Source organism: Acanthopagrus latus, chromosome 19, assembly GCF_904848185.1.
Source record: "Acanthopagrus latus isolate v.2019 chromosome 19, fAcaLat1.1, whole genome shotgun sequence".
Taxonomy (NCBI): Eukaryota; Metazoa; Chordata; class Actinopteri; order Spariformes; family Sparidae; genus Acanthopagrus; species Acanthopagrus latus.
Window position 1 is genome coordinate 13,319,319 of NC_051057.1, and position 27,265 is coordinate 13,346,583.

Here is a 27,265-nt window from a genome sequence, read left to right on the forward strand (position 1 = left end):
AAGTCCTTGACAGTTGCAAAAAAATGTTTTCCCCTACAGACCACCACACACACATCCATGCCCGTTGTCCGTCCCATCCTGATAAGCATCGTCAGTGATAATGGCCTTGTTAATGAAGTGAGACGTGCTTGAGACCAGCGGCTGATGCAGCTGATGGTTATCAGTGGGTGGAGCCGTCAGTGGTGCAGTAATAAAGTCAATATTTCCTGGGACACACTGCTGAGACAGGGATGAGCCTCGCTACACACTCGCACATTATCTTCGCGGTCCCTGTGTCTTTTTATTCGTGTGGTTTTGATTATGCGTCTGCCTCTGTGCGATACGTGATAATCCTACATGGTAATGACCTGATGAACACACGTTGCACACGCACTGTGTGTTTGCACGTGGAGCTACAAAAAAGGGAACATTACAATGGGACTTTTCATGCGTTGCTTCCTGCAATCAGCAACAAAGCATCATTCAGCTAATGACGGCTTTCATGTGGTGCAAATTACAACATTCAATAGTAACAGGAGATCGCAGCAGAGGCCTCTTGACCATTAGTAAGCCTGCCGAGTGCACGTCACACATATCTAACACCCATCACTCAGAAAAAAAAAAAAAAAGCCACGCAGAGCATGTAACCTCTCTTAACAGCCTGCAATTTGATGGAATCAGAGAATGTTCTATAATGTGTTGAAGATATATCAGGCTTCATATTGAATCCTTTTACATCCCTCAACCACTCAGTTACTGGCAAGATTGACAGTAGTGTTAAAAAACAGTCAGTCATCGCTTTGATTGGAACCAGGCTACAGGCAGGTCCAACAAATTCAGCTCACGTCCTGCAATCTGGCGGTGAAACCCTTCAGGTGTGTCAGGTTGTCATATAATCAGCTCGCGTTAAATTAGACCAAGGCTAATGTCACTGCAATTTCAATAGGAAGGAGGGAGGACTAATTACTGTCACCCGTCCTCTCATTCCCCCGGAGATGTGAGGTCGCTAGGGGAGGGTCAGGAGAGGCAGACACAACAAAAGGATGAAGAGTTTGGAAGAAAGATGGAAAACTACTTTCATCATCCTTCAAAATGTAAACTGGAGGACGGACAGCGGATCGGTCTTGATCCACCTGGCAACTGTAATATATCGCATTTAAATTCTGGCAAACCTCGGACACCATGGTGCTCCAGAAATGTCAAATTACACTGACAGATTACTCTGAAGTCCAAGAGGGGACAGAGCAGAAAAGGTATTTGCCAATCTGTCCATTATCTATCTATCTATCTATCTATCTATCTATCTATCTATCTATCTATCTATCTATCTATCTATCTATCTATCTATCTATCTATCTATCTATCGTATGCTCTACAAGGTGACTGACAGACATCAGCTCATCCCTATCCATCACGAGTTCTTCGCACATTATGCCCATTATACGCCATCCAAAAAGAGGTTAAGATACATCAGTCATCAAAATGCTCAGCTGTTTCTGTCAAACAGAACAAGAGTGTAGAGGAATAGAGTGAGGGGATACAGGGTGAAATGAAGACAGGGATGTAAGGTGGGGAGGGGGGAAGAAGAAGGAGATGTGCACACCGACATAAAACCCCCATTAATCACGAGGCTGTCCTGCACGCCTCATGTGACAAATGAAACAGAATAATGGTTTCTGCGCAGAGTGAAATACGGGATAGAATGGCCCTCATACTGTAATGATCCCCCCCCCCCCACCATCCTTCCTCCATAGCCGGAAATCAAATTAATACCCGCTCTCGGAGCCTACTTAGAGTCTGCACCATCCACTGCCACACGGGCGTTTCTTAATGGATTAGCCAACTGCGTCACATGTGTGACACAATTTATATGAACTCATTTGCCTATTCTCTCCCGCATTTAGTGATGACTGCATTTGCTCCCCAAACGCAAGTAAAATGTGGAGCGTAATGATGAAAACAAATCACTTATCGCACGCACCTGGCTTTTCCAGAGAGGGCCACGGCACAGAACTATGACAATTCACAGTGTTGAGAGAGGTGATACACACCGGATCTCAGTATTCATGATGTTGTGCCGGCAGGCGGGAAAGAAACGGAAAGTCCACGCCAAAGTAAGGGTTGCTTTGAAATACTGCAGGTATGAAACCCAACGAGGAATAGCAGGATGTAAAGATCAGCTGATACCTTAGAATACCTTTGAAAGCAACCTTCATGCTTAAAAGTATAAATGTAAGTAATTCAAACTGCTTTCGTGTTTACCCTCAAATCAGTTCAGGCCAGGCTACATCGGAGGTTAAGCCACTTGTGACCACACAACAAGGGCAGTAGTGCATTTCTTACTGAAAGTACTTTGAAATACATTATTAATCACAGTAATGCTCACTTACTATTGCAATATGGGTGTTGGCTTGTTTGTTGTCCTACTGGGAGTTTGATGGATGTTTGACAATAATTGGGTCTCTCTGCTGCATATTAGCTCAGCAGAAAGGTTTGAGCGTTGGCAAAGCAAAAGAGCTAAATGCATGCAAATTCATCCTAGTCATCCTATTCCTAATCATAGTCCTATTAAGATTCAGGCTACATGTTGTGTTGTGTTCTCTTAGCTTACCTTGTTTCCTCTCTTTAGCAGATGTCATGAGCCGACCTTGACAATAGCCTAGTTTGTCCAGAGATAGAGGAGATGGAGTTGGAGCTAACAAGCTAACAAATGGAAAAAAGAACAGCTAGCCCACAGCTAGCTTCATTTTGTAGTTGTAGAGAAGTTTCTACAAAAGTAGCCTACTTCAATGAGCCGTGTGGAGAGGCTTGAGTGTTAGCTTAAAGAAAAAGAGCAGTTAAGGCTCCGTGTGTTCTTAGCTTACCTTGCTAACGTCACAAGCCCAACTTGAGAAAAACCTGGTTTGCCCAGAGTTAGAGGAGTTTGAGTGCAAGCTAACAGAGCTAACAGAGCTAACAGGGCTGCCAGTAAAGAAACTCCAAGCTGTAGGCTAGCTGCTTGGTTAACTGTGATTGTTAAACATATAATGCAACAAAAGTAGGCTACTTAATCTGTAGGCTAGCTGACTTAAGAGGTTTGTAGAAAGACTAGAGTGTTAGTCTAAAGTAAATTAAGGCTCCATGTGTGTTCTTAGCTTACCTTGCTAACGTCACAAGCCCAACTTGAGAATCACCTGGTTTGTCCAGAGTTAGAGGAGTGTGAGTGCAAGCTATGAGAGCTAATATTAAGCTAGCTGCTGGCAAAAATAAACACCAAACTGTCATTTTGTAGTTTCACATCTTAAATACAGATTATGGCCGATGTGGAGAACTTGGTGTGTCTAAAGACAATAAAAACAACTGTAATGATTAATGTAGGGGAACTTCTTGTGATTGTTTCTAACTTGTAGCAGCTACAATCATACAGAAAAATACTCATTTTTTGGCACGGCCGTCCTCTACCTGCATCTGGTGGAGGAAAGGAACTCAGAGGAGGCAGGGGAAAAGCCGTTCACTGGCACTACACAAAGAATAACAAATTTGCCGACTCTCCTCTGCGCGTATCAGGCCCAGCTGTTCAGCACCACATCAAAACCCCTGCATTTGTTCATAATTAATGGTTTGCCGCTTTGTGGGACTTGAAGGGGATGATACAATGCCGTCTCATTGTTTAGTTAAAACATGAGGACGCTGCACTGGATGCGCTTGGAGTGGTACATTACACGGGCTGAGAACGTGGAGAGGCTGTGGGGAACGAGGAAGAGGGAGAGAAACGGTGTACAGATTGGACTTGGTATTGGATGGGAAGGTGAGAGGCACTGCCGTAGCTTCACGCGCGGCTCATCGCTCCCGGTCTTGCCCTTCCTGGGGGTTTTAGATGAAATGTCAAGATATTTTGAGGTTTGATGAGGTGAGGGGACATATGTGCGTGCCTCCTCACCTTGGTGTATGAACATAAAAAGAGAAGAGAACAAAGGTAATGAGGGCATGTGCATTTATGCATAGAGCGCGGCTATATGATCGCTATGATTCTCCGCGGGGGCACATCGAGAGAGCTTTCATGTCTACGTGGGCGCATATGTGTGTAGATGCTCTGCGTATGTGTGCGCCCTAGTTTAGGTCAGGTCACATAATATAGAGCGATTGTTCCCTGCGAGGTAAATACAATAGATGGGAATAATCTCAGAGAGATTGCTTTTTCCAAACCCCCGACACCGTCCGGCTGAAAACAGGTTAGGTAGCAGAAAACATACAGCTCTCTCTCGTGTGGCCGAGGAGTAATTTGGATGGGCTCGCTGATTGTGGCGTACAAAAAAAAAAAGAGAAAAAAAAGAAAAGCAACCCAACAATGAGCCGCGATGTTGTCGAAAATGTCACCACGTAAACAGTGCGCAGCCTCCCCTCAGAGTGCTTCCTCGCGCTCCCACAGAAGTCCATTAGCTTGTCATTCGCTTTTCTTTGCAGTCATTCAGCTTTTGCACATGGCCCGTGGCAGTGTGGAGCAGCTTGCTCCACATGAATAACAATATCTGATTATTCAGACAGAAGCCAGAGTGAGTCAGCTGTCTCTACTGTATTCTATCATCTCATCTCCTCCTTTCCTCTCTTCTTCCCTTTCCTTCTCCCTCCCGCTCGTCTCTTTTAAAACCACTTAGGCTCTCCTCTTCCCCTCAATCTGTCTTCCTCTCGTCTTCCTCCTTTATTAATCTAACAGGTTACAGTTCGCGTTGTTCATTTCTCTTCACTCCCCGATCGCTCTCTGCCTGCGTGTATGTGGTTTTTGTTTTTTTTTTTACCGGATGCTTGTGTACAATCTGTTATAGGAGGAGGAGAAAGTAACTTTGCCTACGGCCATGTCGGCTCGCTGTTGTGTGGGCGGGATCACAGAAGGATGAGGGGGAGTCTGCCACATTCACAGGACAGGTAGAGCGCAGTAAAGTCAGGCCCGCTGCCGAGACATAAAAATAAAGCCCGGGATTGAGCGCCCACAGGGACAGCCCTGTCTGTATCCACCTTGGAATACACTTAACTTCCAGCTGGATATATTTAGACCAAACAGACTTGTTCTTCCTTCTCCGTCTTATATTTCAGCTTTAAACTATGAATGGCCTAACACACAAAAAACAGGCCAAGGTGCTCCGAAGTAATGCAGACGATTACCGGCGTGTCATCAACAGCTTTTTAATGAAAGTCCATATATCTCAGATTCAGCCCTGACTGATTTGGCAACGCTCTCTAAGTGCAAGTGCAGTAGAGTTGTGGGGGCAGTTTCCTCCGTGAGCAGCTTCTTTGTTAAGATATACAACATCTGTCCAGAACTACTTGCGATGTCACAAAGCGTGCTGATGGGTGGCCTCTTCAACTCAGCGCAGAGAAAATGAACGCTTACACAGCCTTCTAGTGTCAAACTCTTGAGGAACAGAAGAAATACGCATTTCTGACCGGGGGGGGGGGGACGACTTCAACCGTGACTTTGAATAGGGTGTTTACTGAGAAAAATGCAAACAAAGAGCGACTAAAACGTTTCACCGCCGGGCATATCAAACGAATCTGGCAGTCCTCTGCTGCCGAGACAAAAATGGAAATGCATGAAAAGCCCACCCTGTTCTCCTGACTAACCTGCACGAAGCGCTGGATTCATTTAAATAAACTGACAGGGCAGACAGTGAGACAGCCCCGCAGTCATGGTTTCTAAGAGGTAGCGCTCTTTGATAAGGAAATAAGCCTCGGAGGGACTCCAAAGAGCTGTCCGAGTCAGCCCGTTTCAGATCCGGGCAGAGTGCAGACTCTCACCAGAGCCGGCCCAACCCCTACATCAAAAGACATCTGTCCTTTCCTTTGCTGTTCAATGCCACTCTTTCTCTTCCTCTATCCTTTTCTATAGTCTGTTTTCCCTTCATCAGCCACCTCACCTTTTCTCTTCCCACTGATGAAATACAACCCCGTGAAGGAGGAAACTTATTATTCTTTTTTCTTTTTTTTCTTTTCTTTTTTTTTTTTTTAGCATAAATGCAAGACAGTTAATCTCCCTCCCTATACCCTGGTGTCTTTCATTTCACCTTCTGCTGGAGCAGGAGACCTGGCGACCTGAAACATAAACCTTTAATTGTGGTGATGGAGTGCCGGCCCGTGACGATGAGGGGGCCGCAGGAATCGCTCTTTCAAGTGGGGGTCGCCGTGTTATTAGCAAATGAGGAGCTGCAGGGGCCGCAGGCAGCCCGGCAGCAGAGACAAAGCGGTGCAGGTGTGGAGAAGTTTCCCCCCCCCCGCCGATCTCGAGCCCACAGACCACCAGAGCAGCTAACAAACGCCGAGTGAGGATCGTGTCTAATTAATATAGGTATGATAACAGAGCTTCCTGCCGTACCGAATGCTGCGCTCCACTTCTGTGTCTTGGGGCTCTGTTTGATAATTACCCAGCTAATGAGAGCGAGCAGGGGTGCAGATAACAGGGGTTAAGTGAATTGTAGAGACCAGAATGTCCCTCTGTATTCTTCTGATGCACTAATTACGACTCGCAGCGGCAAACGCGAGCCATAATCTCTATTGTTGGAGGAGAGAGGAGCTATCGGCAGCTATCAAATGTCATGCCGGAGCAAAAGATTGAAGGGAATATTTCATGATAGGCCGGATGAATTCTGGACTCTGACATTAAGGGCATGCGCTGCCTTCTGCCGTGAAAGACGTGTTGGATTCACTTTTTGCGAAACTTTCCCCTCAAAAGGAGACCTGCAATCGCTGACTGTCATTTATCGATCGAGAGCAGCCGGCTTAAAATTTGTGGCGGCGCAACCACTCTGGAAAAAAGACATCAATAATGGAAAAGGGGGCCGAGAGATGAGACGAGTTGACAACGTAGTTCTGTTGCATTAACCATGAGAGAGTCTCCCTCCTTTGTCTTTCCCCTGGAAATCCAAAAAGAGGAACAGATGGAAATCGGTAGAAGAACGGTCGGCAGGTGCTCTGGCTTCTTCGTCGACGAGCCTCGGATTGATCTGGGAAATGGAGGAGAGGCCGCGGGCACGGACCCAGAGCCTGGGCCGGCGGCCAGAAAGAACGCAGCTGCACAATTCCCACCGTCCTGGCCAGGGCCGCGGCGAGGCGCCTCCATCTTGTGCTCTCTGTGTCTAACACGCTTGGTCTGCCAAGTGCTCCTTTTTAATTAACTACTCCACACAGCTGCATAATTACTCCACTAACCTTCCCTAATCAGTCGCTTGCCGGCGCATACAATATTTCTCTACTCTGCTGTTTATTGTTCATTACCTGAACGCATCCACAATGCAACTCGGGGGTTGACCGTGCTGGAAGCTAATCTGAAGCAACACGACGGTGTGGAACTTTGGCACAGCCTGACACAACGAGCTGCATGGAGACCGAAAACAAACTCCCGAGGAATCATTTCACGAGCTGTTATTGTCGGGAAGGTGTTTACATGCAGCGTGCTCTGTTCCACGGTCGCTTCTGTTTCGGGTGCATTCACCGGCTCGTGCATGTTCTGGCTGTCTCTATAATCAGGCAGCTGTATCGCAGGGAGGGAAGAGGCATAATTGTATGCTTTCTGTTCCATTCAGCCCAAAACCAGTGTGAAGTGTTAAAGTATCCACTGTTGTCTTGGTTACATCTTCCTTCTTGTCTTTTCTGCGTCTATAAATAACGCTGAGGGGCCTGAACTCAGAGGAAGCCCCCATCGGTATGAGTCAACAGTTGGAACACAGCGGAAAGCATCAAGTAGCAGAGCTGAATGGCAGAATGTAAAATAAACGACACTTGAAACCAGGTAAACGGAGCGCCGTCGGATACAGCTCCAGATTAGGCGAGCTGGAACACGAGAGATTAATTTGAAGCCACTTAATCTGTCGCTGAATCAATAACGAGTCTTAGTTAATGAACGTAAGCATATAGCGTATTAGAGAGCGAATAAACAAAACAACATGACACAATGGCATGTGATTCCCATACTTGTGGCAGCGTGACCTTCTCTCGAGGCCGCGCGCGAGCAATCCGACACTGGAACTGAGCCGACACGGATTCCAGAGTGCCGCTGTTGATCCGGAGCTGGCAGGTAGGATTTAGCACAGAATTTTAACTGCATTTTGTATTCCGTCGTTCTAGCCTTTAGTGTCGGTGCCGATGGTTGGGGCGGCGTTACGCACAAACTGCACCTGTTTTTCCGTGAAACACACAGGAAGATTCAGTGGCTTTACACAGGATGTCTTGACGAGGTGACAAGGTGACATGATGATGCGTCATCGTGTAGCAGGGTAGGGCAGCTTATCTAACAGGCTTTGGATATGGTTACATTTAATATTACAATGTAGATTAAAAAAAAAATGTTCTTCCAGTACTGATACGTATAGATAAATTATTTCCTGTTTTATTTTGAAAATATGTACTCCATTTGTGGTGATTGCTCACCTGTTGCCCTGTTGTTCCTCGCACTCCTCATGTTTCTGCCTGTCTTCCCCGAGCTTCTTTAGTTTTGTGCATTTTGTGTTTTTATCATTTTTTCAGATCTCAGATTTGTTTCCTGGTCCTTGAATATTTCGCCACCTGCTTTCCTGATTCTTTGGTCACTTTTATTGATCAAAGAAGTGTTAACCAAGAAAAAACTATTAGCAGACAATGACAATAAATTGCCATAACACGATCATAATACTCGACTGAAAGTTGATAAAAGGCCGTGAATTATTGAAACACTGATTTACCTCCCAACCCACTGGCAGATATGTTACATACCAATTTCAATCTGATGAAACAGAATCTGAATACATGCAAATAGCTGCAAACCAACAGCTGATATTTCATCTGATTCACCCCAAACACATGGAAGAGCACTGAGGCTGAAAGGTTTACGGAAAACCTACAAGGAAATACACACACCAGACACATTTCAATTGTCAAACATGTCGTCATGTTTCACTGCAGGCGAAACTAAACCGCGATGAGATGCTTGAAAACGTGTGTATCTACAGACATTTGTTGTATTCATCGGCTCTCAATCATGCTCCAAATCATCTAACATGTTGTTTTCCTACATGCTCTCGCTGTTTTGCATTTTAAAACATGCAAAGCGGTGGTAAACACGCCTAAACCACAGCGGTTGCTGCATCCTGCAGATAGGCTGCTCCCATCCCCATCCCCATCCCCGCCATTCCCTCTGGGACTTGCATGTGCCGGTCTGGGATGGGTGGGTGATGTCACTGATGCTTTCCGGTGCGCTGCTCCTGTAATGGAGTCAATTTAGCTCCACGCTGAACCATTTCTGTCCAGCCTCGCCCCATGAAGGACACATTAGTCCCCCCGCCCTCCGCCCCGCCATCCCATCTCTCATTTCTTTCCCTCATCTCTTTCACTTCCCGCTGCTTCCTCTCATCTTTCTCTCTACGCCTCTCCTACTTTTATCATACATCCCCACATTTACATTTTGTTTCCTGTGCTACACACCATCAGCTTTTTTTACCCCCGTACTGTGGCCCTCACCTGTACCCGCCATGCAATAAACATGATAACGAGTTGGCCCCTCACGGGCACGTGAGCATGATCATATAATATCATAAACTGTGGCTTTGATTAAATGCTAATCACCAGCGCTGAGTGGTGGCAGCACTGGGAGAAACTTATCCGCCACGCTCACTCGTAGGCACAAACTCATGCACGTCTCCCAGTCGCCCGAGAGTGTGTTTTGGAATAAAGTAAACATCACTTTCACTGGGCTCGCTCAGTTTCTTGGAAGCAGTTGCGTGGGAGTACGTTGCGTTTAAACACCCCACTATCTGAGGAGAACACTCCCGCTGCCTCCTTTGAAGCTGCTTCAACTTTAACCCCAGACAAGTTTCACATTCACTCTGAACACTTTTCCTTTTTTTCCTTCTCTGTTTTGACCAGAAGCGTAAACACAAGTTGCCTTCCAACACTATCAAAAGCCCATCACGGCCATTCCCTCTCCATCACCGGGACCCCGCATCTCCACAAGTATGCGGTATTTTCCCTCCGCGCTGCTCCAGAGTTCCACGAGCTTATTAACACATACTCACACCCATCCAACCTCCAGCTCCATCCCCTCCATCTCTGCCTCCTGCATGACTACACAAAGAAGGGATTAAGTTATCAGGATGATGAAGCGAGATCCATACACTTGTGCTAAGTTTGACTTGTTGCGATGGAAAGTGAACTTTAAATAGTCTGGACTGTGTTTATGCCAGATTAGCGCCGGCGGCACGCACGGCTCACTTGCTAATTTGCCTAAATTGTCTCGCGCGCTGGCGTCGGATTAGGCGGTGTGATGACTTGCACTCTTGCCGTACGGGCCTGTGAACGCGTCATTGGGAGTTCACTCCGGGATAGACTGCACACACACATACATGAACACACACAGGGTCATATTTAAAAAAAACAAAAACAAAAACAACTGGAATCAACTGCCAGCAAGTTAACATCCGTGACTTGTGTGGTGAAGACTTTGAAGTAAGGAAAAACTTGCTGTCGTCACGTAGTTTCTATTTTTGCAGATTAGCACAGAGGACTGATAGAGAGCTTCGTCACATGGCGCGTGAACAATCACCTGGAGCATCTACATTAGCAACACCAACTAGCCTGAGGTGGACTACAAAGTGCCAGATAAAGATGTTGCTGCAGAGAAGAGATGAATCTCTAAATATTGTGTCTTCACAAACACATCTTCAACCCAGCAGCACAGAAGATCTGCACCAAGGGGGGGACTTTTTTAGAAACTTACTAGTGGACCATGGACCAAAACCAAGCCTCTATTGTATAATATTATTACGTTTCAGAATAGATACGGACCTGAGAGGCAAGTAAGACAGAAAAAATCCTGTTGAAATCTTTTCTCCTGTGTTTATGACTTAAGAACACAAAAAATGAATACCAGAGACCACAACATCATGAACTGTCAGTGAAGCCGACCTTTGACCTTTTGGATATTAAATTCAGCCGATCTGAAATGCATGCGAAATACTTTGGAAATTAATTCTTGGGTTATGTGGAGTCACAGTGACCTTGACCTTTGACATTTGATCACTACCATCATTTGAATACACTTCCTGACATGAGACGTTCACAGGAATTGGGACAACCCAAAACCACAATGCCTCCAGGCGAGGCTCTCTCCAGTGCGGAGGCATAAAAAAAAAAAAAAAAAATCTGGTCTGAATTCGTCGAGGAAAAATGACCGTTTACAATTTCATGAAATATTAAGGAGCTGTGAATAAAACCGGAACGTGCTATTTGGGATGACAGAGGCTACGTGGAGTGTCCTCCACAGGGGGAGACGTAAAATGCAGGGCAGTTCTCTCTGTCAAGTGGAGGAGCAGAGGAGAGTGGGTGGGCGTGTGGGTGGAGGCGAATGGAGGCCAGAAAAAAGGATTGGCATGGAGGGTAGAGAAAGAAGAGAAAAAAAAACAGACAGAGTCGCAGGTCGGGAGGAGATGGAGAAATGAACGAGAGGAATTAAAATTTAAAATAAATGATGTTCTGTCGTTTTATGGCACCACTAAAGATATGATGCCACCATCATAAACTGAACCTGACACCTTGACTTGCCTCTGTGGATCTGTTTGTACTACTCCACATTATTAGCCTAGTCAGCTAAATGCAAACATGTAGTGTAAAAGGATATTACCGCACATCCTCACATGCTATTGTACAAACCAAGAGTGGGACGTGTGCTTTGCAAAGAGCGTTGTACACCTCAAGGGGCACACTGAACACACACACATTAAACATTTAACTCGATCTGCCGTGGCCAAGAGAGGGAGGGGTGCTGGTGGCTAACATCGCCAAATACAACATTATTTCATCCGACAGCAATATTGATGAAGCTCTTGGATCGAACCGAACATCAAATAAATAGAGTTTGGAAATTATTTAGGGACTATTGATCGTTCCTCAGCGGTGTGTTCTTCTTCCATGTTCAGTCTTCTGCGTGGCCTAGCAACAAACAATCGGCGAGCCGGCTGGCTGCGGTTGTGAGGCAGGAGAGGAGACGAGCCCTAGAGCTATCAGTAAAAAAAAAATAAATGAAAAGAAACAAGAAATCTTGTGGATAGGAGTCACAGAGTGTTAAGGTCACAGAGTCACAACCTTAACCAAAGCTCCATCCCTGCAAAGCTGCGTCTACAGCACTTCTTCATAATGTGCTTTTATCCCTCCAACTGCGGCAGTCTGTTACTCTGATAGACTGGAGCTCACCTCCCTCCCACCCTCCCTCCCTCTCCCTCTCTCTCTTCCTATGGTATTTCCCCGTGTACGCTCTATTTTTCATTCCTTCAGCCAAAACTCCCTGCTACTGTCTGTGAGCACTTTGTTGCAATTCAAGTAAATGTCCCGGCTATCAATATTTCATATCAAAGTACATCTCCCGTACTACGCTCTCCTTCGCTGGTGCTGCCGGATACAAATGAGTGCTTTTGTCAGAGCGCAGAGCAGATATCTGCGGCTGATAAGATTGGAGATTTCATTATCATGCTAGTTAAGTTCGCAGAGAGAGAGAGAGCGAGAGAAAAAAAAAACAATCTCAGCAGAATGTCCTCTCAAACAGAGCTAATGTTTAATCTAAAGGACCGAGAACTAAAGGGGAATTTGTGTGACATTTACAGTCGAGATGCCGTTTAATATATTCTTGTGAATGGAGCTCCGCACTCGCTGCAGAACACTTCAGCTGCAACGTGCTTTACATGATGCTGTCCGTGCAATGTTCTACATGGCTGGCTTCAGTGTGCTGCATTTGCACCTCTGCACGGTCATGCACACACACACACACACACACACAGGCACGCAACACACACACACACACACAGACATATGCAGCGCACACTAATGCAATCTGCAGGCTGTGCATCTTTCAACGGGGGCCAATGGCAAGAGACGTTTATGGTGGAGCGTCTTTTTCTGCATGCAGGCTACACACCTGAAAACAGGCGGAAATGTGGGCACACGTGCATGTAAACACGCAAACTCAACTACATGTGGACATGCGTGTATGTAGCTGAACATCATTGTCACGGCAATCGGCGGAAAGGACTTTCCAAAAGGCAAATACAAAGTTTATGATGGATGGCACAGTCAGGTGCATGCAGGCACACGAACAGCACGTCTCACTATGGCGAGAGCTTAAGTCAGTCGGCGAGAATATAACTGGTCTGATCCACACGGCAGCGGAGTGGTAATCCAACCAAAAGCTGCCAAATGATGTTACCGAAGCAACTGGCATTCATTTACATTTGTTATCTGTCAGCCCTGCATAAAATTCTGACCTATGCCAGAGTGTGTTTTCACTGTTTACTGCTTAATGCAGTACAGGCTGTATCAACTGTCTTAGGCGGAACAAACTGACACTTCTGTCTGTTGAAATTATACAACCCTGTGCATTTTTTGTTGCTTTTTTTGTCCTGCTATACCAAACTCAATCTGAACCGCTACCCCAAAACCTGGGAACATGTTGAGTTGACACATCCAATGCTAATGAGAGCAATGAACCGCAGAACCAGAACCAAAACAACGAGCTAAAAGACGCTATAATGCACCTTAGAGTTGAGGGCAACTGCACTCATCATGCCCACCTCCACCTGTTCCTCACCCTCCTCAGAGAAGCCAGCCAACAGCTCCAACCCTCCCCCATTAAGCCTTCTGCTTGGCCTTCTATCAGACACACTAAACAGGCTACCGTCTTAATGAGCCTGTCTTTGGCCCAGTTAAGCCTTAATCTGATATCCTATACCAGCAATAGTAATTGATTCTCTGTCGTCATAGGCATGTGACCGCTGCGATGACAGGCAGACAGGACGTCGGAGCTGACACAGTGTAATGGGACAGTTAATTTCTGTCCTGAGACTCTATAATGTCGTCAGAGGGGATTAGGGTAGCGGCACATCAGGTTGTGGGTGTGTCTGCCTGTCACTCAGACAGACGGGAGGCTGGATTTATACCTCCCGATACCAGAGTTAATCCCGGCAGGAAGACAGACTTGGTATTTCAATTAGGAAAAAGAGTAATTTGCGGAATTCTCTCGTGTTCGGTAAGATGAGTCACAGCGGCGTGATTAAAATCGTGGCCCCTCTTGGATGGTAAACATTTTCAAATTAATATTTATCAGACTTTTAAACTCTCAAACGTAAACAGCATTCCTCCGTGGCAACTTTCCACTGCCAAAGTGCGCGCTGTTGCTCGAGTCGCATTCCTCCGACTCTGAGGAGATCCACGGGCTGTATAAACCTGTACATCTGGCAGTAAACTCGCAGACACAAGGGCAAAGACAAGGAGGGGATCTCAAGTGGAGGGCTGAGGAAGCAGGAAAACAAATACTTGATTGAATGTTACATAAACTGAAATGTAATTCCAGATGAATGTTCATCTGTTGATGAAAGTGAAACTGGCTGTTAACTTGAAAGCCTCTTTTTTCCTTCAACTTAAAGGTGCACTGTGTATTTTGGGAGAATAAATTCAAACTTATAAATTTAAGACAGTATTAACGAGGTGCTAATACAAATATTTATCTTCTCCATAACTGAATAAACAAGCTGTTCTCAGAGGGAAATAAGGCACTGAAGTTGGAAAAGTGGCAGGGTCCGCCAAATATAAACATCAGTCAATGATGATCTTTGCGTTTCTTTACAAAACTACATAATGCACCTTTAATATCCCTCAGCTGGTCAGGCCTGTGAATACAGATGTGTCCATATGCACTGTTGTGTGCTTGAGGCGACTTGAAAAATTTAATTAATATGCCTCCTGGGATTACATACCACATTGACACACACACATACACACACACACACAGTCAAAAGGTCACGCTGGAAGTGCGTCGCTTTATGAAATTCCACGATGAATCTAACAAAGATTAAAGGGCCAGGGTTTCATCAACTGTGACATGTGAAGAAAAGAAATAAATACATATTGAAGCAATAACAGAGGAGATGAATCATGCATCCACGGGTGGATGAATCACCGCCTCTGCCGATTTAATGCTTCACATTATAATCCGCATTAGCATTTACCCATTCACAATGTGGCTATACGTTTAAAATGAGGCCTCCTAATCTCTCCACAGATTCCCGTGATAAACAATTGGAAGGAAAATCTAGATTTTCAGGTTCCGTTCCCCGCACGATGACACATTGTTTCCTCACTCGACGCGTTGCGGGGCGGCGGGACCGCGGCCGTCCTGGCGGTATTTTTAGACGTTAGCCTTTCCTTTACATCTGCCTCTAAGTGTTAAGCAGTTTTAATGCTAAGCTTTATGCTGTGAGATGAACTATATGGCAACATTAATGCAGTCTTAAAGCAGCATTAGTGTGATCCTGATAGAGCACGACTACTTGCTGTAAAGCGGTGGGTGGGTGGGGGGAAGCAAACACTTGAAAAGGGCGAGAATAGCAACACTGGAAACGTGACAAAGGCCGCTGCTACTTTTCTTTGTATCAACAGTCGTCCATCAACATTAGTATTGCTATTTGCTCGCAGACACCCTGGAACGGAAGGTGAAAAGTAGGGATGCCTAAGAGCGCTAGGTGGCCTTTGGATACTGTCACGCTACTTAAGCGGGATTTATTGCAAAACAAGTATACTTTAAAAATCTTTAGTTGGGCCGGTGCCTGAAACGGTGGCCAGCACCAGAAGCAGAGTTTGGCTGCAGTCGCAGAATTCCTCTTCTTGTGGGTTTGGCTGATTCATATGCCAGTACACAGAACACAAAATAAATACAAATAGGACGGGGAAAGTCTCATAAATGTTATTAGTTCTGTCTGGAAAGAAGAAAAAGATGAAACAAGTGATGCGGGAGCGCGTGGGGGGGGGGCGATTAGAGGACACCAGAGAAGAAGTATATTTCACACAAGAGGCGATGTGGATAATCACAGAAGGTTATAAAGAGAATCAACTTTACAGGGAGTCACTGAAGGTGGCACAAATGGGCATAAAAAAAGAGCTGAACTGCAGTAAAAGTTCAGCAAAGAAAATAAGAATGCAGACATAAATACATAATGTCCGCTGAAGCCGAGGGAGTGAGGTATCAGAGACACGCGTATTGTGTACAAGCCCCAGTCTTGCCACAGCGCGCCTGGCCAGTGGTGTTTCACTTTCACTTGCGCTGTACAAACTCCGCAGCCCTGCACTCTGAAATACAAAGAGATAGGTGGGCCTTTCAGCGCAGCGGTCAATACCTGAGCGTCGTCTTATCGATTGGCGAGGCCTCAACAAAATGTCAACACCCAGCAGACCAAAATCTTCCCTGATCCCGCTGTGATAGAGGACAGATCACTCTTCAGCTGGCAGTAAAGCAACACATGAAAACAGAAAGGAAATTCATCTGACAGCCCTTCAGAAGAGGTCCAGAGCTCAGAACACACACACACTCTCTCATACACACACGCGCGCGCGCCGACTTATACGCGGTGTTTGTCTACCGCAACTGCACATTCAACCAGAGGCAGTGTGACCTTTCGGATGTGTCAGACGTTGATCTTTTGGCCCTCTTGCCCTGACATTGACATGGATCACATGGTCTGAGTGTGTGTCTTCGCCCCAGTTTGCCCTGGGGCCAGCCGGGCTCCTTCCCACCAATGGCAGTAAGCTGATTACAATCACACCAGGGAGCTAAAGGACCGTATCAATGCCTGTCTTCACCTCGCCTGACCAGACACACAGATGGACATTTCCAGTTCAGGGCCCTTTCAGTGATGTGTTTGACTGATTTAGTGATTTTATTAATGGGCTTGGTTGAAAACTGAATGGCACATGAAGAGTGAGATGAACAGAACATATAAAGCAATCATTTTTGTCCGATGCCTCACACAGTAGCTGTTAGGGGGATTAAAGCTGTGACCTTTGGGTTACTGAAAGGTTTCAGTCGCTGGTGGGGGGACTGCACTAAATCTAAAAGCTGGCAGTAATACACAACCTCACTGGACCCTAAAACTTCAGGTGCAATGTGTAGGAATTTCAGTTGAAGACATTGGAAAATTAACTACAAAAAAGCAAAACATGTTCTACAAAAGCCTAACATGTTTGACTTTTTGACATCTATATATTGTGCTGCAGATACATCTCCTGAGGTTAGCATGCACTGCTATCTGAGCAAAATGGCTAACAGTGGCTACAGCCAGCAGCAGCCCTGCTGGAAAAACCAGCATAAACCAGCACCAAAACACAACATATGCTGGTCTGGGACAATCTATTTAATTACATTTGATCTCTTGGTAAGAGTGTGCAGCCTTGTTAGCGGCTAATTGCCTGTACTATAATGGTCATAAAGAAAATGCTAACACGCTGATTTTCGGCATCTGAATTGTTCAACACCTTTGTCGCGTTAGTTTCGTAACATTCGCCGATTAGCAGTCAACACAAAGTGTAGTGTAATGCGATGGGGATGCCGTTAATTTTACACTTGTTAAAACTGGCTAAAAGTTTGGACAGTCATCAAAGATGATCGTGTGGACATCAGAGATATTCCTCACTAGTTCAGCTTAAAAAAAAAAAAAATCAAAAGTCTCTCTACAAAATTCAAGTGAAGTGAGGAAACTCCTGAAACGAGCAGAAATCTCCCCTCGCTGGGGGGCATAAATTGTTAAATATTGTGTTTAAACTTTCACGACCCGATATGAGAATACAGTAGAGCAGAAGGAACTCTGTCAGAACGGATGTCAGGTACAGGAAAACAGAAAATTTAAGGTGCATTAAAGCATTTGAGTGGAGGCAGAGTTACTGTGGTCAGCATTGAGGGGCCCCTGTGGCTCAGCAGAAGACGCAGCCACAACAACCACCCCCACCCACACACACACACACACACACACACACACACACACACACACACATACAACTAAGAGCTGGAGATATAATAATTTCTTCTGTCACTTCCTGGGGTGCAGGGAGACAGCCAACAGCTGGCAGCGTAGCCCACAGTGACGCCAACAGCACGATGACATGAGAGAGAGGCGTAGCATTAACGAGGGGAGGACGGCGTATGAGAATGGAGGCGGTCCGACGGAGGAGCTAAATTAGGAAAACAAAAGCCAAAGATAAAGACAAGGGAGGAGGAGGTGGTGATGAGGGGGGGAAATGTGAAGAAATGCATTTGCCCAATCACAATAACTTCTGCTCTGTCACCCTGTCTCCGTTAGGCATCGGCTAACAAGTGGCTTCAACCCTTTTTCAACCTCCCACTGATCTGCGCTATCTGTCTCTTTTTTCTCCCGCACCCTCAGAGACTCCTCCATCGAGCAGAGCTTTTTTTTAATTAATCTCATCTGTCCTACAAAGTCCCCCTGCTCTGCTGCTGATGCTCCGGAGAGACCCTCTGATTGGCCCAAAGAGCCAGGCCGTGAGAAAGGCATCGACACCGCTCTGCTCCTCTCCTTCGTGTGTACACACACACGCACACACACACACACACACACACACACATGCACACACACGCACGCACACACACACGGACCCAACTTCCCTGGTTCTTCTCAAACGGAGGGGAACAGATTATTACATCTTGATGCAATTAAAGCCGACTGTATTTTACGCTCATCATATCACAGCGGCGCCCGCTCCGAAAATGACTGTGTGAACTCATTTGAACACTCCACTGCACAATAAGAGGTAATTTCGGCATCAGCCAGAACTATTAAAGCATTTGGCAAAAGTGACACAAACAGAAAATTGCCAGAATCACTTCATCTGCGGGGAGGAATAAAATGGAGAAAATCAACCGCGGAGACGGAGCATGCATGCGGAGGGCACTGTAAAGCACAAGCGTTTCCCTTAGATTTGCATTTGGGGTTGGTTGTGGGGGCTGAGGTACCAGCTGCTCTGCCTCTCACACAGCCTGTATAGAGATGAATTGCTCCCTGGGTGTCGATAAGTCACCATGGCACACCATGGTCACCATGGAAACTACGCAAACATGGCATTTCCGAGGAAACAAGTGAAATGAGTTTGATTACACATTTCCTTTTCTTTCCCTTCAAGGGCTCCACGAAAGGGTTTTTCTTGGCCTTCAAAGGATATCCCCCTTTGTTAGCAAACACTATCAGCAAGCATCACTTGGTTGTGCTTCCGCTGCAGGTGAGGCCACTCAGTTTTGTGTATCTCAGAGCAGCAGCTCGGCACCGCAGCCACGGCAGGGCGAAGAAAGTGGAGACACCTGATGAGGCATTTCTCTGACCAGTGGTACTGAATCATAAACATGACTGATATGGAGCCAAAATGTAAAAAAAAAGAAAAAAGAAAAAACACCACAGTGAATACCAATGCACTCTCATATCGCTGCTTCCAAGATGGAAACAGTGAGCGGGGTCACAATTCAGCTTATCACCCCGCGAGCGAATACAGACAGGGACATGGAGGGGAAAGGAAAACAGCAGACGGGGAGATGAGCGGGAGCCTTACAGGAAGAAACGGACGACTGGGTGAAAAAAAAAAAAAAAAACGTGAATGTAAAGAGAGGCTGGGAAAGCAGATGGGGTGGTAAACAGAGAACGGAGAGGAGATGAAGGATATTGAAAGAGAGATGGCATAGGGAGAGTGAGGGAGACAACGGCGTGGCTCTCACTGTGTGGTGGCATGCACAGAGAGCTGGCTCAGCAGTATCAGAAGAGGTGTGTGTGTGTGTGTGTGTTTATGTGCGCTGTACTTACCGAGGGCATAAAGTGTGTGCATGCATGTGCAGAGATGTGGAAAACTAACTGTGAGCTGTGACTACATAGTGTGTGTTTGTGTGCGAGGGGGATGCACTGAAGCACGTAATAGAGACCTGGTGTTCATAGCGTTTAGAATGATGACTCTTCCACCCCCTGTCCTCTCTCCATCTAGACCCATTTTCTGACGCCTTGGTGGACGAGGGGGAAACAGCAGAGGACAGGGGGGAGCGGACCTCACAGGAGGCAGGGGACAGGAGGACAGGGACGAGATGAGGGAGGCAGGAGGAGGAAGGAACACATTAGCCTCTTACCCGGCGCGTCACTCAGGCTGGCAGTGCCAGCCAGCGCTGCTGGTCCACAGCCACTCCCACAGCCTTCACTGGGATTTATGTCTCGCTCTGATGGTGCTTACACCGCGGGCTTCTTTCCAAATTTACATCCTTGGGATTTTTTTTGCATGCTGAACAGGCTTCATAGCGCCTGTTCAGGTGCATAACAAGAAACGGGAGGCTATGGGAGATTGGTAATTCCTATTTAAAGAGGCTATAATTGTTATGAGTCTATTAACAACACTCCACATGACAGCCTGTACGTGAGAACCCCTCTTACTGCTACAGGGTTTGCTCATAACAATTACTCGCTGTTTTCGTTTTGTTTTTTTCTGAGCCACAGCTTAAATGGGTTGCTGTGTCTTCATGTTTCCCTTTATGTCAGTGTGTTTTTCCAGGTTCTTGCTCACGTAAAAGCTCTTAAAATGGTAAAAAGGTCAAAGTCCGCACCAACAGAAGCTGCTCTCTCCCACTGAAAACACTGCTCCTTAAACGCCTCGTCATTTGTCCCACCTTTAATGCCATGACTTTGTGACATCATGCTCCGTCACTTCAGTCACACATTTGCATAATTTATGCCTAGCAGCTAGTTTGGCACGTAAGCACTGATTTAGCACAGCTGCTCTGTTGTTGTTAGCGGTGCTGGCTCAGACGTGTGCGCAGTGGCCAATCAGAGGGGACTGGGTATTTTCTTTTAAAAGCTGCGATATGCTACCATTTCAGTTGAGAATTACGAGCAGGATGTGAAGAAATAAGCTAAGCTAACAGCTCACTCTGGTGATATGCTGCTGTTGTTTGTCGGGTGTATGAATTCAAGGTGATGGTTTCTTCGAACAATGCAATGTCAGGGTTTTGAGCTGCTGGTGTGAAAAATAAATAAGCATTCTGAAGATCTTACCTCTGAGAAATTAAGATGGATGAGTACTGGACGCTGGATGAGTGCTTGAATTATAAGACAGATGTTCTGATTATCTTAGTCGAGTAATATCCTTAGTAGCAGCCTTATTCATAACAGATTTATAAAATGGGAGGGTGTATTCTAGGGATGACAGTGGAATCACTAATGAGACTTCAGCCATCAGGCTCCTCACACCATCTGGCCACTCATTAGCCTTGGCTTGTATCGGCCATGTTGTTTGCACTAGACCTGTGTTAACGTGAGTTTTTCTTGTTCCCCTGAATCCAGCGTTCCCTGTTCTTCTCCCTTCTCTATTCCTTCAACATACTGTATATTAGTCTCACCACGTGAGCGCCATTTAATGACATCTTCATTCATGAATCACCACACACATGGTCAAGTGCAATAAGCCCTTCAGACAGGCTGGTGGGCTCTGCTGGGACACCACTGCCACTGAGCTGCATCCAGATTATAATTCCTTTGCATGCAAGTTCCCACTGGTAATCATGAAAATGGAGGAAAGCAGCGGTGGGATATTTGTGCAAAGCAAAGCAAAAGGAGAAAAGACGATGGAGGTGATGTACCGCACTCGCTGATCAAAGAGTTTGTTTTAGAAAGGAATAATCAAAAATGTACAATAGTGTGATTTGATTGCATCGATTTTAAAGGCTCACTGTGTGGTTTTGGAAACAAAATCTTAATTGGTAGAGAAAGGTCTTCATTGATTGAATTTTAAACTCTCTTTGTTTTCATGACAGAATACACTGAATAAACAAACCTTGACCTTAAATGACAGCACAGTTTCACACTGTTTTACTTTGTTTATATGTGGCGGACCCTGCCACCTGTCTAGCTCAAACTGGTGACCTGAGGACCTTATTTTCCTCTGAGAACAGCTTGTTTATTCAGTTATATTAAAAAAACAAAAAAACAAACCTACATTTGTACTTTCGCCTCATTAAGGTTGGAGTTGGAAGAGTTGGAATGACTCCAGAACCATCCAGTGCACCTTTAATGGGCAGAATCATTGATAGCTCTCTCTTCGATGACTTCCTTTGGTTCACTTTGAATGTTCCCTTTCAACCCTGCGGGTGACACTCAGATTCAATGCTATAGTAGCTCAATAAAGAGCCGCAGTGTCCTCACCTCCCCTTCATTTTAAATATGAACCTGGGATACCTCTGCTGTGGAACAGAAATGAGATCGAGTCAGCCTCTGAAATGTGAGTGATAATCTGACAGAATTACACAAAAAAGCTTTTGTGTGATGAATTGTTGATTTATTGCATCCCTTGTGTATCATCTGCCGCACATATATCATTTATTTCTGAACATATAGTGCGGGAAGTACCAGATGCACCCACAGGATGAGCGTGACTGTCCTAAGAGTTGAGCAACACGATTACATTTCATGCATTTTGAACTGCTTTCTCTGCAGTCAGCTGATACCACAATGCTGGTAAACGTGCAACGTGCTTGTTATGAAGGTCGATAGTTGCTGCTTAGTAACATAACTATAAATTCAAACAGCAGCAGCACGACTGCCGAGAGTGGAAAGTGCTCTGTCCGTTGCTTACACCCCTCTGCCATGTGTTGTCCATATGAGGAAATTCATGTTTGGAGTGAGTAAATAGCAGAACAAACCGGTGAGTATTCCCTGTGTATACAACAAATCAGCTACTTTTCACAAAAACAATAGGAGGCACGCTTGTAAAGGCTTCGAATAAACCAAACAGCCACAGCGCACAGTGCATGAAAGTGAAATCAGAGTGCATACTGAAGGAGGAAGTTACAGGACGGGGTTAAAGCGTGCCCTGGTACATCCGGATGATAAACGCCGCTGCCTGTGGCCACGCAAAGACTATAAGAACTCATGCCACCTATAATCTAGGAGGTTCACTCTTATCTGATTATGATTGCAGGGTAAAGAGGATTTAGGCGCTGGTGCCTAAATGCTAGGCTGTGCTGATTAGAGGCCCGGTGGAAGGCTTATGTAACTACTGCAGGAAGGGGAGAAGGTGTGCACTTCCTAAATGACACACTCCTCTCCTGTAAAACATGAGGATAACTTCCTAAAGGCCAAAGAAGATAACGCGGTACAGCGTGGGCTCCTACGTGTTACCGGCCCGCTCTGCTTTCAGCACACGGGTAACGGCAACGAGAGAAATAACCTAAAGGGCCCGCAATCACTACAGTCTGATTTCAACAGTCAAGGTCAGCACCCAGCGGAAAGGCTTTCCACGAAATAAGCAAAAAAAGACACTAAAATCCATTTGCTCAACAAGCTGAGAACATTTCTTCCATGAAAAGCCGATGCCCATCGATTTAACCCTCTGAAGTCTGACCACAATCCATGCAGAGATGGAAGGATGAAACGCAAGATAGTGGACCTGCTGCTTGAGTTTAACCCGAGGGGGAGGGCGGGGGGCACATACTGCGGAGAACATTTCACTTAATGCTGACCAAAGGCCTCTTCCTCCCTTTCCCTATCCCTCTTCTCCCCTCATCTCTGACTCCCCCACTTGTGTCAATACACACAAAAGGCCAAACGTTTGCCTCAGTGCTGTAAAAGCCTGGAAGGAAATGGACGGATGGCGAGTAAGAGGCTGTCTGCAGTGATGTGACACAACAGGCAGCCGGGAGTTAGAGCTCAGCTGTGTGCTAATTCAATTTGCCCCTGTCACATTTAAAGCTTGGCGTTCTTGTCACCTCTGCGCTGCATTAAAGGGACGGCTGAACCAAAAGAATCAAAAATACATATTTCCCCTCTGATGTGTTGTGATATTTATCCGTCTAGATTGTTTTGGTGCGAGCTGCCAAGTTTTGAAACTACTGGCTTTGGAGACGTCTGCCTTCTCTTGAATGCAATGGAACGAGATGGCCGGGTGGCTTGCACTGCAAAATATATTTTAAAAATTCAACAGCAAGGTCTCTTTCCATTAATTCAAGATGATCCACAGAGCTGTCACTGAGAAAACATTTTTTTTCCCACTGAACTCCATCTTAACAATGGACAGAACGAAGGAAGCATAGTAATGACACCCTCCACCGCTAAGTTTTAACATTAGCTAATCTTTATTAGCTTACTTAACTGCCTCTCGTCCATCAGTAGATGCATGCTTCCTTCTGTGCGGTGATGAGAAAATTAAAAAGTTATGCCAAGTGCTTTCCGGTTCCATTTTTTCCAGGAGAAGGCGGACATCTCTACGGCATCTCTAACAATCCAGAAGGATAAAAAGGAGAAATATATTTTTAATTGTGTGGTGAACTTTCCCTTTAAAACATTCAAAAATGGTTAAAACCTAACAACTGAAATGATCAACAAGATGTGAAGCAATAACAGTTTTGACATCACGACACATGTGCACTTTGCTGCGAAGTAGCCACTGAACTTAGCACGCTAACTTGCTAGCCCCGCCGTGTCCCCATCCAAAGTTCCTGTGCCAGCACTCTGAACACCCAGTCTGGACTGCTAGCTTCACAGCTAACTGAGCTAACTACTTATATACAGTATACAGTTGGCAGCAGTTAGCGGTTACTTTGCAGATATACCGCCCCATTTTTGTTTTGAGTGGGAATTCTTTTCACAGGTGGCTCTTTCTCACGTATAGCACCTTTAAGGCAGATAAATACAGCGACAAATCAAGATTCACAAACACTGGCATTTGAGCTGCGTTATGCTACAGCTTTCTCGCTTTGTGTCATCATCACCAACAGTGTCTGTGTCGGACTGACTTTGGCTGCTCCTGAGCGTGGGAGGACCAAACACAAGCGAGAGTCTGCGCCCATGCAGGAGCCATTGCTTAGCATTCCCACTAGCTAGACTAGATTATTAGATAAAGGAAAGAGTGATGGTGCACATTCACATTAGGAGCAAGCACAAGGCTAGACACGGCTGATGTAGGGAGGAGGTGGGGGGGGAAGAAAATCCAACTTGAAATGTCTGGGCGAGTAGAAACATTGATCTCTTTAAAATGCTCTGAATCCTCGGCCATTATTTTCCACGGCTGCCCAGACTGAATGGGCTCTAAAGCGAGGAAAAACCTGAACAGAGCAAGGCTTTCTCTCCTCAGACTGATGGGGGTTTTACGGCTTCAGTACTTCATGTGACACTGTTAATATACTGGAAAGCTTTGCAAATCAAAACAAAAAGATGCTGCCCTTGCAAAAATACACCATACATATATTAAAAACCGAGCATTGAGGGCGTCCATGTAACAACTAATAGCATTAATTTATGGTACCAGGAGCGCAGCCTGACTCATATGTTAATGCTCTCACTGTATCACCAGTTGTGCAGCAAATGCTTGGTGGGCTCCCGATATTTATTACACAGCTTCTGCACGTTGTCGTGCTCATCAGAAATGAGTGCGTCTGAGGCTTTCTAATCGCGTCTCCCGTCACGCTGACAAAAGACACTTCCAGCGGAAAAACACAGGCAGGTGACACAGCGGCATTTACAAGTTAAATGCGGCGGGATGAGCCTTTGCGGGGATGATGACTGGGAGCCGGAGATACGTTTACACGGGAGAGTATGAAAGCCACTGTAATTCAGACCCCTTACAGCAATCAAGCAATTTGGACGTGGCCTCCTCGTGTAAGTGTGTTTGCTGCACAGCAACACCGGTGAGTCATTGTAAACAAAAGAGGGTCAGAGCAGCACAAATCCTTCTGGCTCAATATCAAGGATGACACGTTCAACTGGATTAATAGAAATTACAGCCTACAGTGCGGAAACAAAGGCCACATCCCTCTGATGTCTGAACATAACATGTAACATCAACATCACACAGCAGTTTATTACCAGCTCATATCAGATGTGGAGATAACAAAATGAGCTGACAGGTAGCACTTCAAGGGTAACGCCACCAGTTTTACACATGAAAGTGTGTTTGCACTTTAAAGAAACACTTCCCCTGAAAATGGACAATGTGTCCTGACTTACTCAACCCCAAGCCAGTTAAAGTCAGGTGATGTTTCTCAGTCCACACAACATTTCTGGAGCTTCACAGCGAAGCAGTGTCGCAGCATTTACCGAAACAACTGAAGCAGATGGGGACACTAGAAGCCCCACGATCCCAAATTGATTTGAAAAGATGCTATTTACTCCTTCTGTCAGCCAACATCTGCACTGTAGCCGCTAAGCTAAAAGCATTAGCGCACATCCTGCCTGAAGAGGGTGCGCAAGCTTTGATAACGAATGATAAATTATTTTCAAATCAATTTTGGGATCTTGGGGCACCATTTCTTTCATTTTACTATTACATTTTTGAAGCTTTGAAGCTCCAGAAATGATTTGTGGACTCTAAAACATAAACCTGACAATCCATCAGCGTGAGGGAGAGAAAACAAGGGCCACATTTTCGATTTCTGGGTGAATTACTCCTCTGAAAAAAAAAAGACACCTCCAAGTTGTTGACGTATCTGACTTGAATCTTCTTTTTGTTTTGTGTTTTCAGATAAAGTTTCGGCAGCAGGCTCCAGCAGGTGCACGTATGCAGCGCGAGGGCTCGCCACAGTCTGTTGTGACATGAGCTTCTCGCTTCTTCCCCCGGGACGCTCACCTGTGACAAGCCGAGCGCCAGATAGAGCCGGACACAAGATGACTCCCTGCCCCCTCCACCTCCTCCTGCTCCTCCTCCTCCCCATGCGACCGGGGCGCTCAACCAAAAGTCACGCAGTAACACAGAGGAGCCACTGCATTAGCCCGTGTCCTCTCTGTTTTGACCATTGCATTCATTATTCATCGGGAAAGGTTTGCACAGATCCAGCTCAGCATCCTGGGGCGAAACTCACATGCCTGCATCTCTTGCATCACTCTCTCCCTCTCCCTCTCCCTCGCTCTCTCTCTCTCGGGGCTTTCCTTCTAGACTCACGATCTTTTCCTTCACTTGTGGCTTTCTTTCAAACACAACTCTTCCTTTCTCGGTGAGATGTTGGATTTGTTTCCATCTCTCCCATTCTGCACATGCCCTATTGCTAATGAATGTAATCCTATCTTGATTGACCCTGCTGAAAAGGTCAGTCCTCTCATGCTCAACCTTTATTTAAGGGCAGAGAGGGCCATGGGTGCCACAAAGCAGCACGTTGGGCTCTAATATCTGATTAAGGCCGTGTGAGAGGTAAAGAGAGATGGAGACGTGGAGAGAGGATATGTATATGCCAGAGGACTGTGACTGCATTTGACAAAGGGCTCAGATTGCTATGTATAAGAGCAGGCGGCTGTGTACCAGCCTAGTAATGGCATTTCCTTGGTCAAGGGCTTTCAAGGGTTCTCACTGTGCGCTGTGTGCCCCGTAAAAAGGCTTCCCTGACCTCGGGGAGCTGCCATCTGACAGTCGAGTAGCCGTGCGGAAGTCCATTTCCCTGACACACTCTCAGCTTCGGATAACCTTAGCGCGAGCCATTACGGCCACGTTCACGTTCTCCTCGCGGAGC

At 45.9% G+C, this 27,265-nt stretch overlaps 1 protein-coding gene across 3 annotated transcripts in view; it reads right to left on the reverse strand.

The window, feature by feature from the left end:
- The window catches only part of kcnb2 (potassium voltage-gated channel subfamily B member 2), a 101,557-nt gene that overhangs the window by 67,097 nt on the left and 7,195 nt on the right, over nt 1-27,265 (reverse strand). Inside the window, exons 1-2 of one of the 3 annotated variants that reach the window (XR_005071472.1) lie at nt 3,119-3,376; nt 2,591-2,638 (exon numbers count right to left, since the gene is read on the reverse strand). The exons of the other annotated variants lie outside the window; for them this stretch is intronic. The gene's annotated coding sequence lies outside the window, so the exon portion shown is untranslated. Of the gene's footprint in view, nt 1-2,590; nt 2,639-3,118; nt 3,377-27,265 lie in introns of those variants that run through there. 3 annotated transcript variants of the gene reach the window in all.